Source organism: Dendrobates tinctorius, unplaced genomic scaffold (genome assembly GCF_039654945.1).
Source record: "Dendrobates tinctorius isolate UK_male_01 unplaced genomic scaffold, ASM3965494v1 ptg000022l, whole genome shotgun sequence".
In the NCBI taxonomy this organism is placed as follows: domain Eukaryota; kingdom Metazoa; phylum Chordata; class Amphibia; order Anura; family Dendrobatidae; genus Dendrobates; species Dendrobates tinctorius.
In genome coordinates, this window is record NW_027361690.1 from 111,492,973 (window position 1) to 111,507,511 (window position 14,539).

Genomic DNA, 14,539 nt, shown 5'->3' on the forward strand with positions numbered 1-14,539 from the left:
TGCTGTCCCAACATTGAAAACAATCAAATAAGTCTCCTCACTAGGGAATCCCTGTACTAGTCTGGACTCCTCGTCGTTCCCATCTTCCATCTCACTGCACAGTATTTCAACCTTGCAAGTGCTGTGATCCTGAGCAAGCAGGGGGGGCCCACTCATTGGCAACGGCACTGGCACAGGGCCCCTGATAGTACGGTGGTGTGTCTGATGGCGGGTGGGCCGAACCTGCACTTTCATCTGCAGCTTCCTCTTTGTCACCGTGTAAGATGGAACTGTATATGGGAAGGGTAACCTGAGTTTCATCAGGGTCAGATTCAGGCCGTGTAGCGTGCGAGGGGAATGTAGTGGTCTGGGTCAATGTACCAGCAGATTCATCGAGAAGTGGCTGGGCATCAGTGCACTTGTGTCGCCCCCAGGAGTACGGTCGCCACAGTGGCATTACCTTCCTCCTAGGGAGTGTGATGTCATGCTTGGGAGCAACGAAGGATCTCTCTAGCAGGTTAACTGATTGGGCGGCGTTATTCCCACGAGTCATGACCCTCCAAACAGCGTTCATGAAGGCAAAGTGTTTGTTTTACGTGGGCAGTATGGTTGCAAAGCTGAACCTTAAAGGAATGTCCAGAAGGGCACCACCAGGAGTGGAGCTTACGGTTAAATTCGACTCCACCTGGGAAACCTCAACCATGCCAGCTACAGAACAGATGCACACATTGCAAGCTTAATTCCGTTAACGAACGAGACTCCGTCATGCCCCGCCGTCCGAGTCAGGCTTACTAGAGGGACACGTGAAGCTCTGGCACATGAGATTGGCCAATAACTGGTGTGTTATGCCCTAACATGTCCGTGGCTGCATGTGCGCTACACTGAAAAGGCCAGCGTTTGTCGCTTACAGGTGAAGATAACCCGCTGAACAACGTTAGTGATGGGGATCACTGATTACAATTATTACCTGCGAACGATGATTTCCCAGTAAGTGCAGGTCAACCGCAGTTCCGGAATTAGGCCTAACCGTCATTCCTGAAAAAATGAAAAACTTACGTGTGCAAACCACAGGTGCTGTAGCTTGCTTAACAGCTCGCCAGCCGTTCTCACGCCCAGTATGGATTACACGTGATTGCACAAAGGTGCGAAAGGGTACCGTATCCCAGGATAACATGTATGGATAGCGTACACATTCAAAATATATGTCTATACATCAGGAGGCAGGCTCAGACGGTGTTATGCCCAGTATGGCTTGCACGAGATTGCACAAAGGTGAGAAAGGGTACCGTATCCAAGGATAACATGAATGGATAGCGTACACATTCAAAATATATGTCTATACATCAGGAAGCAGGCTCAGACGGTGTTAGGCCCAGTATGGTTTGCACGTGATTGCACAAAGGTGAGAAAGGGTACCGTATCCCCGGATAACATGTATGGATAGCGTACACATTCAAAATATACTGTATGTCTATACATCAGGAGGCAGGCTCAGACGGTGTCAGGCACAGTATGGATTTGACGGCCCAGACTGGACAGCGGAGGAGCAGGGAGAGGTAAAGATTGCAAATGCTGGGGCCCTGCCCAAGCAAGGGGGGCCCACTCGTGGGCGTCGGTACTGGCACTGGGCCCCTCATAGTACGGCGGTGTGTCTGACGGCGGGTGTGCACCACCACCGTCAGAGACACTTGATTGCACTATGAGGGACCCTGTGCCAGTGCCCGCGCCCAAGAGTCGGCCTACCCACCTGTCCAGGGCAACGGCACTCGCACGGTGTTGTGCGCTAGGTGGTGACCCCGGCCATGGGGGGGAGGCAGCACAGTTAGGGAGTTTTAGAAAGTGGCATATGTTGATGTTGGACATTCAGCTGATGCAAAAGGCGAAATAGGTCAAGTCCCAGGAAGAGGTGGACCAAAGCAAGCCATTTTTCTGTCACCCTATGTGTCATCAGGGGAAGGTGGGACAAAATCCTTGGAAACCCATGCATGGTTCATTTTAATGAAGGTTAGATCATCCACATTTTGGGTTGACAGACGGGTCCTTTTTTCTGTCAGGATTGATCCAGCTGCACTGAAGACTCTTTCTGATAGCACACTTGCAGCTGGGCAAGCGAGCTCCTGTAAGGCATATTGTGCCAATTCAGGCCAGGTGTCCAGTTTAGCGGCCCAATAGTCAAAGGGGAATGACCTGTGTGGGAGAACATCGATATGGGAGGAAAAGTAGTTTGTAACCATAGTTGACGACTGCTGTCTCCTGTCACTTTCCATCGATGCAGTATTACCAGTTGTGTGAGCAGTCCGTGAAAAATCAGTCCACAACATTGTCATGAAACCCCTGTCTCCAATGCCACTTCTGCTGTGTGCACCATGAACACCTCTGCCAAGCTGCCCCCAGCCCGTACGGCTCGTGTGAGAACCATCACCGCTGCTGGGTGCTGGGAATGCCTCAAGCAACCGATTTACCAGAGTTGCTTGTTTATTAGCCAATATTAGGTCAAGGTTCTCCTCTGGCATGATGTTTTGTAATTTGCCTTTATAACGTGGATCCAGGATGCTGGCCAACCAGTAGTCGTCATCATTCATCATTTTGGCAATGCGGGGGTCCCTTTTTAGGATCTGCAAGGCATAATCTGACATGTGGGCCAATGTTCCCGGTGTCAATGATGCACTGCGAGTGCTGGGTGGAGGAGCACTTTCTGGCAAATCCACATCCCTCCAGTCACGCACAAACCCTGTACCAGACCTTGCCACGCCAACATTTTCACTTGCCCCACGAGATGCATCCTCCTCCCCTAAGTAATCATCCCCATCATCATCCTCCTCCTCCTCTTCTTCCTCCACCTTGTCCAGGAGAGGTCCCTGAGCAGACAATGGCTGAATGTCATCAAGGATTCCCTCCTCCTCTTCCTCCTCATCAACATTGGCTGCAGACGCCTGCTCCTTAAGGTGCGTCAAAGTTTGCATGAGCAGACGCATAAGTGGGATGCTCATGCTTAGGATGGCGTCGTCTGCGCTTACCAGCCGTGTGCATTCCTCAAAACACTGAAGGACTTTACAGAGGTCTTTCAGCTTCGACCACTGCACACCTGTCAACTCCATGTCTGCTCTCAAAGTGCCTGGCCGTGTATCCTCCCACAAATGCATTATGGCCTGCATCTGCTCGCACAGCCGCTCCACCATGTGCAGGGTGGAGTTCCACCTTGTTGCAATGTCGATAATGAGGCGGTGGTTGGGAAGGTGGAGCAATCGCTGCAGCTTCTGCATACGAACGGAGTGTACAGGCGACCGGCGGATGTGCGCGCACAGTCTTCGCACCTTCTGGAGCAGGGCTGTTAACTCCGGATAATTTTTGAGGAAGCACTGCACCACCAGGTTCAAGGTGTGAGCCAAGCAAGGTATGTGGCTGAGTTTTGAAAGGGCTATGGCTGCCACAAAATTACGGCCATTATCACTAACTACCTTGCCTGCCTCAAGATGTACACTGCCCAGCCATGATTCAGTTTGTCGTTTCAAGTACTCAGCCAGCACCTCGGCGGTGTGTCTGTCGCCCAAACACATCATCTGCAACACAGCCTGCTGACACTTTCCACTAGCTGCTCGATAGGGGGACACCTCGTGTGCAACAGTGGCAGCTGCAGATAGAGTGCTCGTACGACTGTGCTCTGTGGTCGAGCTTTCGCTTCTGGAGGAGGAGGAGGAGGGTCGAACGCCTACAGCCAACTGTTTCCTATACCCTGGGCAAGGCAGCACTGTCCCACCACCGCTGTCCCCTGTGGACCCTGCATCCACCACATTAACCCAGTGCGCAGTGATGGACACGTAACGGCCCTGGCCATGCCGACTGGACCATGCATCAGTTGTGAGGTGCACCTTTCCACTCACTGACTGCTTGAGTGCATGGACAATGCGGTCTTTTACATGATGGTGGAGGGCTGGGATGGCTTTGCGAGAGAAGAAGTGGCGACTGGGTAGGTCATAGCATGGTACTGCATAGGCCATGAGTTCGCGGAAAGCTGCGCTTTCCACCAACCGATAGGGCATCATCTCAAACGAGATTAGTTTGGCAATGTGGGCGTTCATACCCAGTGTACGCAGATGAGAGACTGAGTACTTTCTTGACCTACTCATAGTGTCTGGGAGGGTGAGCTGGACTTGAGAGCTGCATATGGTGGAAGTAGCGGTGGACAGGGCGGACTGAGAGAGGGTAGATGATGGTGATGGAGTTGGTGTTCTTTCTGATGGCCTAGATGCAGTATTTCGTTGATATAACAGTGGGATTCCCTGACTGCTGTGGCCTTGCAACGACACCTCAACATTTGCTGCTGTGCTAACCGGTGGGCTTACAGTGGGGGAAACAATGTAGCGTTGTACCTTCTTTGTGATCAGTTGCACATGTGGCACTTGAGGTTTGGTGTTGTGTCCACGCTTGCAAGTGCATGCTGGTTAAATGTCTAAGCATGCAACTGGTATTCAAATTTTTCAGATTTTTCCCTCGGCTAAAGGTCTTTGCGCACTTCTTACAGATAACCTTGGCCTGATCATGAGGATTTTGTTCAAAAATGTGCCACACTGCACTCTTCCTACTTTGGCAGACATTTTGCGGCCTAGCACGCTGTGATCTTTTGACCGTCTGGACAAGCTGTCCAGCAACTCTTTTGATTTTTGGAACCTGTCTTTGGAGTGCTCCGGGCCTGCCAGATAACAGCTGTTGCGATGTCGATGTCTGCTGTGGATGCTCCTCCTCATCTGAGCTATTGGAAGCAGCACCCTCTTCCCCCAATGGATGCCAATCTGGGTCAACAACTGGGTCATCCATCACCTCCTCTTCAATGTCATGTGCACCTTCCTCTGTGTCACCATGTATGGTGGTATAGTGTGCGGAAAGGGGCACCTGAGTCTCATCAGGGTCAGAATCTGGCTCTGTACACTGCGAGGACAATGTAGTGCTCTGAGTGAATGTACCAGCAGAATCATCTATCAGCGGCTGTGCATCAGTGCACTCCATGTCAGATTCATCTTGGCCTGGGTAATTCACCATTTCACTTGATAATCCAGGCATGGTATGTGAAAACAGCTCCATGGAGTAATCAGTAGTATGGCCTGCGTCATCCTTCAATCTTGGTTGGGGTGAAGGACACAAGGAAAGGTGTGGTTCATGAACATGAGCCTCCAATGACGACTCAGTGCTTTTATTTTTTACAACTTCAGAAGAGGAGGCGATAGAGCTGGAGGCTGAGTCAGCAATATTAGACAAAACTTTTTCCTGAAGCTGTGGCTTTAAAAGCGGTTTGCCAACTCCTAGAAAACTAAGCCTTCGAGGCCTTGTGGAGCCAGACGATGACGCAGGCTCAACACCTCCTGCATTCGGTCCTATTTTGCTTTTGCCACTACCATCAGATCCACCACCAACACCATCATTACCAGCTGCCAACCCCCGCCCAATTCCACGGCCTCTTCCACCAGCCTTCCTCATTTTTGGTAGAAATGTAGACAAAATCCAACAAACTATATAGTAATGTAAAACAAGGTACAAGGTGTCTATAGGACAGGGGAGATTTTGAATTTCTGCAGACACTAGTGGACACTGGACACTTTTGGATTGTGTGAGGCCCACTGAATATAAGAGCGCTATGTCACAGGCTCGATGGCACAGGTGTGAAAAAAGTGACTACAGGATAAGGGAGATTTTGAATTTCTGCAGACACTAGTGGACACTGGACACTTTTGGATTGTGTGAGGCCCACTGAATATCAGAGCGCTATGTCACAGGCTCGATGGCACAGGTGTGAAAAAAGTGACTACAGGATAAGGGAGATTTTGAATTTCTGCAGACACTAGTGGACACTGGACACTTTTGGATTGTGTGAGGCCCACTGAATATCAGAGCGCTATGTCACAGGCTCGATGGCACAGGTGTGAAAAAAGTGACTACAGGATAAGGGAGATTTTGAATTTCTGCAGACACTAGTGGACACTGGACACTTTTGGATTGTGTGAGGCCCATTGAATATCAGAGCGCTATGTCACAGGCTCGATGGCACAGGTGTGAAAAAAGTGACTACAGGATAAGGGAGATTTTGAATTTCTGCACACACTAGTGGACACTGGACACTTTTGGATTGTGTGAGGCCCACTGAATATCAGAGCGCTATGTCACAGGCTCGATGGCACAGGTGTGAAAAAAGTGACTACAGGATAAGGGAGATTTTGAATTTCTGCAGACACTAGTGGACACTGGACACATTTGGATTGTGTGAGGCCCACTGAATATCAGAGCGCTATGTCACTGGCTCGATGGCACAGGTGTGAAAAAAGTGACTACAGGATAAGGGAGATTTTGAATTTCTGCAGACACTAGTGGACACTGGACACTTTTGGATTGTGTGAGGCCCACTGAATATCAGAGCACTATGTCACAGGCTCGATGGCACAGGTGTGAAAAAAGTGACTACAGGATAAGGGAGATTTTGAATTTCTGCAGACACTAGTGGACACTGGACACTTTTGGATTGTGTGAGGCCCACTGAATATCAGAGCGCTATGTCACAGGCTTGATGGCACAGGTGTGAAAAAAGTGACTACAGGATAAGGGAGATTTTGAATTTCTGCAGACACTAGTGGACACTGGACACTTTTGGATTGTGTGAGGCCCACTGACGCTGTATGGTGTGAAAAAATGCATGCTCAGTACCTCAGCAGGACAAAAAAAAAAATTGGGATTGCTTTTAAAAAAGCAGTTTGCAGAGCAGTGGGTAAACAGCAATGCAGCTGTCAGGAAGCCTTAGAAGGCAGCCTAACAACCAACACCGCTGATCCACCACAATATAGCCTCCCCTTGCATTGCACACACAGTGACTGGTGTGTTGTACAGGCAAAATCGCTAGCAGCAGAAGCAGTTTTTTTTTCTTCTTCCCTGCCTAACGCTCTCCCTACAGAATCAGCAACCTCTCCCTATGCTAAGATCGGCAGAAGTAAGATGGCGGTCGGCGTGTACGCCCTTTTATAACCCCTGTGACGCCCACCAAAGCAAGCCAATCACTTGCATGCCCTTCTGAAAGATGGTGGTGACCCCTGCCTATGTCATCACGTTGCCCACAGTGTCCGTGGATCCTGATTGGCTGAAAAAGAGCGCAAAACAAACTTTTGACGTAAGTCGCCGACCTCATGGCCGACCTCATCCTAGGGTCAGGTTTCGTTTCATGAAACCCGACTTTGCCAAAAGTCGGCGACTTTTGAAATTTTTCGACCCGTTTCGCTCAACTCTAGAAGTCACGTTTACATAAACTTTCTGGCCAGTCTCATCCCGAATAAAGCCGTATCCTTTGGTGATGTTGGTATACACCAGCCGACCCATAGATCTCTTAGCCACCATACCTGCCTCTCCCTTTGCATGGAGCAGGTTCCATATCTCTTGCTCCCAGGCCTTCTTTTTCTTAATAACCTCCGCGACCCAGACGGAGCGTACAGCGCAGGCGCTGGAGTCCGGTGGGCGGGGCTTCACCGAAGAAGAGATCGGGGCAGAGGTCAGTGGCCCAGCAACCACTGGGGCCGGGTGGCGGATGAGAGCGAGAGTCTTCTTAAGAGATTGGGCCACAGGGCCTGTCACACAGGCCGCAGTCGATTCCAGTGCCGGCATAGCAACCGGGGGCCGCAGAGTAGGCCGCACCGGCAATTGCATCCGGACCCGGGGCAGCAGCCGCCTTTGAAGATGCGGTCGCTAGCGGCAGAGAGGATGCAACAGCGTCTTCTACGGTTAGACTCTGCACCAGCGCCACCGGGTGGAGTGGTTCGGGACCAGGAGCAGAGGCCCTGCTCAGTTCTGAGTATATGGTAGGGCTCTCCTTGGCCGGGCTCTTGGGGACATGGGATGCCGCGTGCTGCGGCTGAATGGTGGGGGCCTGTTGTGAGTTCATTTTCCCCTTCACCATTGAGGTCTGATGAACTCCCTCTTCTGGTGAAGTAAGGTAGTGAGGCTGATTACCAAGCATCTGGGCAGGATGATGATGACTGGGTGACGGGAATTGCTGACTGGATATAAGACAGCCAACACCCTTCTGCCTTGCTGGTGATCTCTCTGAGGGATTCTAGGAGACCAGTCTGATTCCTGCTCCTCAAAAGCTAAATTTTCTGCGCTGCCTTTTGCATTTGTGCTTTGGTTTTGTTTTTCCTTGTTTTTCTGGATTTCTGCCATTCCCTGCTGGGGTGTGCTGAATTCCTTTTTGCTCTGTCTTCAGAAGATACCTGAGTGCTGATATAGTCTTTTTGAAGCCTAGCGTCTTCAGGGCTTTTTTCCCTATCAGCTGTTGGCTCTTGTTTTGATAGGGTTTTGGCGGATTACAGACAGCAGCTTTTCTATCCTGTCCTATGTAGTTAGCTTGGGCCCCATCTTTTGCTCAGCCTATCTTTCTATCTGTGTGAGTGTTTTTTCATCTTGCTTCACCGTCATTATATGTTGGGGGCTGCCTATTACTTTGGGGTCTGCTCTGGGGCAGTTTAGATTTCCCTTTCTGTCTTTAGGCCTATGTAGTTCTCCGGCTGTGATCGAGGGGTCTAGGGCACCGTATGAACCCCCCACGGCTACTGCTAGTTGTTGTTGATAGGTTCAGGGGTCTGTAATCCGATAGCTGCCAACTTCTCTGGTTTTCTGGACTTAGCTAGTATTTCTGTTTTTGCCTCCCACTGTGACTCATTCATAACAGAATCACCAGCCATACCGCAGATCCTAGGGTACTCAATAGCAGGAAAGAATTGTAAAAAAAAAAAAAAAAGTGTGTATATTTTTTCCTCTATATCTCTGAGGCCGTAGGGGGGATTTTTTTTTCACTCAATGGAGATAAAGCAATTGTCTGATCGTGTGGAGCAGCTCGCTGCGGAAGTACGGGGAATTTCCGCCTACCTTGCTCATTCACATGCTGCTGAACCAAAGATCCCAACTCATGATGTGTTTTTTGGGGATCGGTCTAAATTTTTGAATTTCAAAAATAATTGCAAATTATTTTTTGCCTTGAAGCCTAACTCGTCAGGGAGCTCTGCGCAGCAGGTTAAAATTGTCATCTCTTTGCTGCGTGGCGATCCCCAGGATTGGGCGATTTCTTTGAAACCAGATGATCCTATTCTGACTAATGTGAACGCATTTTTTGAAGCCTTGGGGTTGTTGTATGACAAACCTAATGCTATTGATCAGGCTGAAAAGACCCTGTTGGCATTGAGCCAGGGTTGAGATTCTGCAGAATTGTACTGTCAAAAATTCCAAAAGTGGGCGGTCCTTACTACCTGGAATGATAATGCCTTGGCAGCTCTCTTTCGGAAGGGTTTGTCAGAAGCCATAAAAGATACTATGGTGGGATTTCCTGTTCCCTCTGGTCTTGACGATTCTATGTCATTAGCCATTCAGGTTGATCGGCGTTTACGTGAACGCAGGACTGCACGAGAGGTGTTGCCACCTGTTGAACAAGTGTCTGAACCTATGCAATGTGATAGAGTTTTGTCCAGGGAGCAATGTCAGGAGTTCAGAAGGCGTAATAAGCTGTGTTTTTTTTGTGGAGATGCCTCGCATATTATTTCTGTCTGTCCTAAACGAGAGAAACGTTTTGCACACACGTTTTCTGTGGGTGGTGTTCAACCTAAGTTTCTTCTGGCAATTACTCTGATCTGCTCATTGTCCACATTTTTCGCCAAGGCTTTTGTGGATTCGGGAGCAGCCCTGAACCTAATGGACTTGGATTTTGCTAAACGTTGTGGATTTCCGATGACACCTCTGCGGACGCCTATCCCTTTGAGGGGGATTGATGCTACTCCTTTGGCGAAAAATAAACTTCAGTTTTGGATCCAGGTGGTAATGCGGGTCACCCCAGACCATCAAGAAAACTGCAGATTTTTGGTGTTGCATAATTTGCATGATAGCATTGTTCTGGGGTTTCCCTGGTTGCAAATTCATAATCCAGCTTTGGATTGGAAATCTGTGTCTGTGGTGAGTTGGGGTTGTCAATGTGCCCTTAGTGAGGCTCCGTTTTTTTCCACCTCACCTCAGTCGCATGATGTTCCTGACTATTTGGCGGATTTTTATGATGTATTTAGTGAGAATGAGTCTGCGTCTTTGCCTCCTCATAGGAGTTATGACTGTGCAATTGAACTGAGCCCGGGGTGTAAATTTCCCAAGGGTCGGCTCTTCAATTTATCTGTACCCGAGCACTAGGCTATGCGATCCTATATTAAGGAGGCGTTGGAGAAGGGTCATATTAGACCATCCTCTTCACCCTTAGGTGCTGGGTTTTTTTTCGTGGCCAAAAAGGATGGTTCATTAAGGCCTTGTATTGATTATCGTGCCCTCAACAAAATTACTATTAAATATCAGTATCCGTTACCCCTGATTTCGGATCTATTCTCCAGAGTTAAAGGTGCTTGCTGGTTTACCAAGCTTGACCTCAGGGGGGCGTATAATCTTATCTGCATTAAGCATGGGGATGAATGGAAGACGGCGTTTAATACTCCGGGGGGAGATTTTGAGTACCTGGTGATGCCTTTTGGGCTCACTAATGCCCCTTCTGTCTTCCAGTGCTTCATGAACGATATTTTCCGAGACTTTGTGGATAAATTTTTGTTTATCTATATGGATGATATTTTGATCTTCTCCAAGGATTGGGATTCTCATGTGGAACATGTTCGGACTGTGTTCCGGATCTTGAGGGAGAATTCCCTGTATGTCAAAGGATCGAAATGCCTTTTTGGGGTACAGAGGATTTCTTTTTTGGGATTTATTTTGTCTCCGTCAACTATTTAAATGGACCCGGCCAAGGTACAGGCCATTTATGATTGGGTTCAGCCCACTTCTTTGAAGGCCCTCCAGAAGTTTTTGGGTTTTGCTAATTTTTATCGGAAATTTATTGCAAAATTTTCTAGTATTGCCAAGCCATTGACTGATCTGACTAAGAAGGGTGCTGATGTGTTGAATTGGTCTCCGGAGGCTGTTTCTTCCTTTCAGGAGCTGAAGGAAGATTCACTTCTGCCCCAGTTTTGCGGCAACCTGATGTCTCACTCCCGTTCCAGGTAGAGGTGGACGCTTCTGAGATTGGTGCAGGAGCTGTTTTGTCCCAAAAGGATCCTGTAACATCTAAAATGAATCCCTGTGCTTTCTTTTCCCGAAAGTTCTCTCCATCTGAACGTAACTATGATGTGGGGAATCGGGAACTGTTAGCCATGAAATGGGCATTTGAGGAGTGGAGACATTGGTTGGAGGGAGCTAAACATCAAGTTGTGGTCCTCAATGACCACAAGAATTTGATTTACCTAGAGTCGGCTAAACGCTTGAACCCTAGACAGGCTAGGTGGGCCTTGTTTTTTCCACGTTTTGATTTTGTGGTCTCTTTTCTTCCTGGCACTAAGAATGTCAAGGCTGACGCTCTCTCTAGAAGCTTCTTTGCTGATTCTCCTGTGGTGACCAAGCCTGCTACCATCTTAGGCGAAGGGGTAGTTCTTTCTGCCATCTCGCCCGATTTGAGACGTGCTCTGGAAGAGTTCCAGGAGGACAAACCTGAGCGTTGTCCCAGTGGGAAGTTGTATGTTCCTGACCAGTGGAAGAAGAGAGTGATGTCTGAAGTTCATTGCTTTGCATTGGCTGGTCATTCAGGTATTTTTGGTACTAGAGATCTGGTGAGTCGGTCTTTTTGGTGGCCCGCCTTGTTTCGTGATGTCAGACAGCAGCTTTTCTATCCTGTGCTATGTAGTTAGCTTGGGCCACATCTTTTGCTCAGCCTATCTTTCTATCTGTATGAGCGTTTTTTCATCTTGCTTCACCGTCATTATATGTTGGGGGCTGCCTATTACTTTGGGGTCTGCTCTGGGGCAGTTTAGATTTCCCTTTCTGTCTTTAGGCCTATGTAGTTCTCCGGCTGTGATCGAGGGGTCTAGGGCACCGTAGGAACCCCCCACGGCTACTGCTAGTTGTTGTTGATAGGTTCAGGGGTCTGTAATCCGGTAGCTGCCAACTTCTCTGGTTTTCTGGACTTAGCTAGTATTTCTATTTTTGCCTCCTACGGTGACTCATTCATAACAGGGGCCGCTTGCGGAGCCACTGTCGGGGCCGGGGGAACTCTCACCTTCCCCGGCGCCGTGGCCTCCGTCACGTCATCATGCGGTTCTTCCCGCAGTCTCCACTCTTCACCCCGCCGTCTGGCGGGGCTAGCCTCCAGGCTGAAGGGGCTTCGCAGGGAGGCTCTCCGCTGGTAACTTCGGCGGCCATTCCCACTGGTTCCGCACAGGCTCCGCTTCTCCAATCAACAGCCAACTGCCTGCCCGTGGCTCTGAGGGGGACGCTTTCTGGCGAAGCTCGACCTCCCGCCGCCATCGCCACTCCAGGCGCCCGATGCCTCGACACCCGCAGCGTCTCATACCGTCCGTTGGGCAGCAGTCGAATGGCGCCAAGCAGCCGCAGCCAGGCTTTTCCTCTGTGCCACTCCCTCTGCTGGGTGGGGCGATGGCAGGCCTCTCCACCCATCTGCCAGGGTCCAGTATATGGGAGCGTCGGCCTCCGGGTACATACCGCTTCCCCCTGGGGTATGTTGGAGGGAGTCCCAGTCCTTTCAGAACAACTGCAAACACCTGGACCTCTCCTCTGCGCTGAAGCAACACGGCCATACTGCACAGCACCTGGTACCGCCCCGGATCCTCTGCTGGCAGCGCAGATCCGCCACAGTGTTCCCAATTTGTACTCCACAGGTGGGTAATTTGTAATCCACAGGTGTTTGTAACCCAAGCAGTGTAGTCCAAGTCTTTCTCCATTCTTTAGGGCAGGCCTGCTGCAGAAGATGACATATTAGCGGTGGCGATCCTGCCGACTACGCAAGTGTAGGGTCGGTGGGCCGGACTGGGGGTGGTCCCTCTCTTACCGCGCAGAGACGTAACAGAGACACGATGAGGCAAGTGTCGGGTACAACAGGTCCAAGTTTATTCTCTTGCCGTCCGCCTGACGGCCTCCGAAGTACACCGCACTTCAATTCACTTCACTTATCGGCCCTCTGTTTCCAGGGCCGCTTCACGCACACCGTACTTTACACCGGGGACGTACATATACGCACCGTCCCCTCTTCACTCTTCGACGCTCCTGTCAGATCCATCAAGTTGGCCGCCTTAGGCCCGTAAACCAACAGTACATTTCCTGATCAGTCGTCTCTCATTACGGTATTCTTTACCTCAGTGTCTCGTCAATACTGCTTTACTATTGTGTCAGGACCACCCCCCTGAGTTTCTCTCTCCTCAGTCCCCCTGGTTTAGTTTTCCTCACAGTGCACAAACTGTCGTAGTCCTCCTGTCACTGGAGCTCCCCCTGGGGACTGGAACTTTTTGGAACCCTCCTGTCAAATTTATATCATTCCCGGTTCCCTGTAACTCCGCCCCCATGACCAACGGTTTCCTAAGCCCTAAGCTGATGTCAAGTCCTTGGCTCACACTCCTCCCTGCCCTCTAATGGTCAACCCAAGGTACTGCACGTCCACTACACTTTCTCAGCTGTTTCCCCACTGTAGTAACTGACACCTGTCTAAACTGTGCAAACCTTCCTTTCTCTATTCTGACAAGTCTGTCCGTCCATCAGGTCACCTTCCCTACACCAGCACCAGAGAATCCTCACAGTGTTCGGTGTGTGCTGTGTAAGAATTCTCAAGTCTACAGTCACAATGAGTACAGCAGATTTATAGTTTAAGACTGGAAAACCCCTTTAAACACAAATAATCTGAGGTAATTGGCTACAGAAGTCACATGGATGTACAGCATATTATCACTGATGGAAAATGAACTAAGACTGGTGAAGATCATTATAGAGTGACTGCCTTATGATCTCTCCCCCAGCACCTTGACTGACTGCCCACTCTACAATGATTGTCTACAGTATATAACTATCAGTCATGGTACAGGAAGCATGATCACAGCATGCTGAAGGCGTAGTGACTGGTGACTGTAGCAATTCCCTGCACCATTCAGGTGACTGAAGTGAGTGGCTGCAGGGATAATAAAACTTCATTTTCTCCCTGTTGGTGCACTTTCAGCATACTAGGCTAATAGGATTTAACTTCTATTTTCCAGTAGATTACTGCTACACATCATATGATGACAGCAATCACTGGAGAAGGACATCATGGCCAGAAGAATAGATTGAAGAAAGCGAAGACCAGCAACATGATGGCTTCATACAATTAAGATAACGGTGGAGAAGATGCCGGTGTACCTATCTAAGCTTGCAAAAGATCGATATTTCCACAGATCACTCATCTATCAAGGCATCATGGCCACTAAATAAATAATAATTTCCAGTAGATACCACTGTATCTGCAAGTAAATAACTTTTTTCATACATGACAGTATCCCTTTAAGGCTTCAACCCCCATAACCATTACTTCTAGAAAGATGTTCAAATTGACTCTTCGGAGAGTACTTAAACTCTATAGCTTCACCTGTTGGAAGCAGCAATTCTACAAATCACTATTGACCCTTTGTGCCTTGAAATATGACTTAGGATAAAAGCCAAATCAGAATCTCCATTTGCACACTTGGTGTTTCGGGCTGTTGCT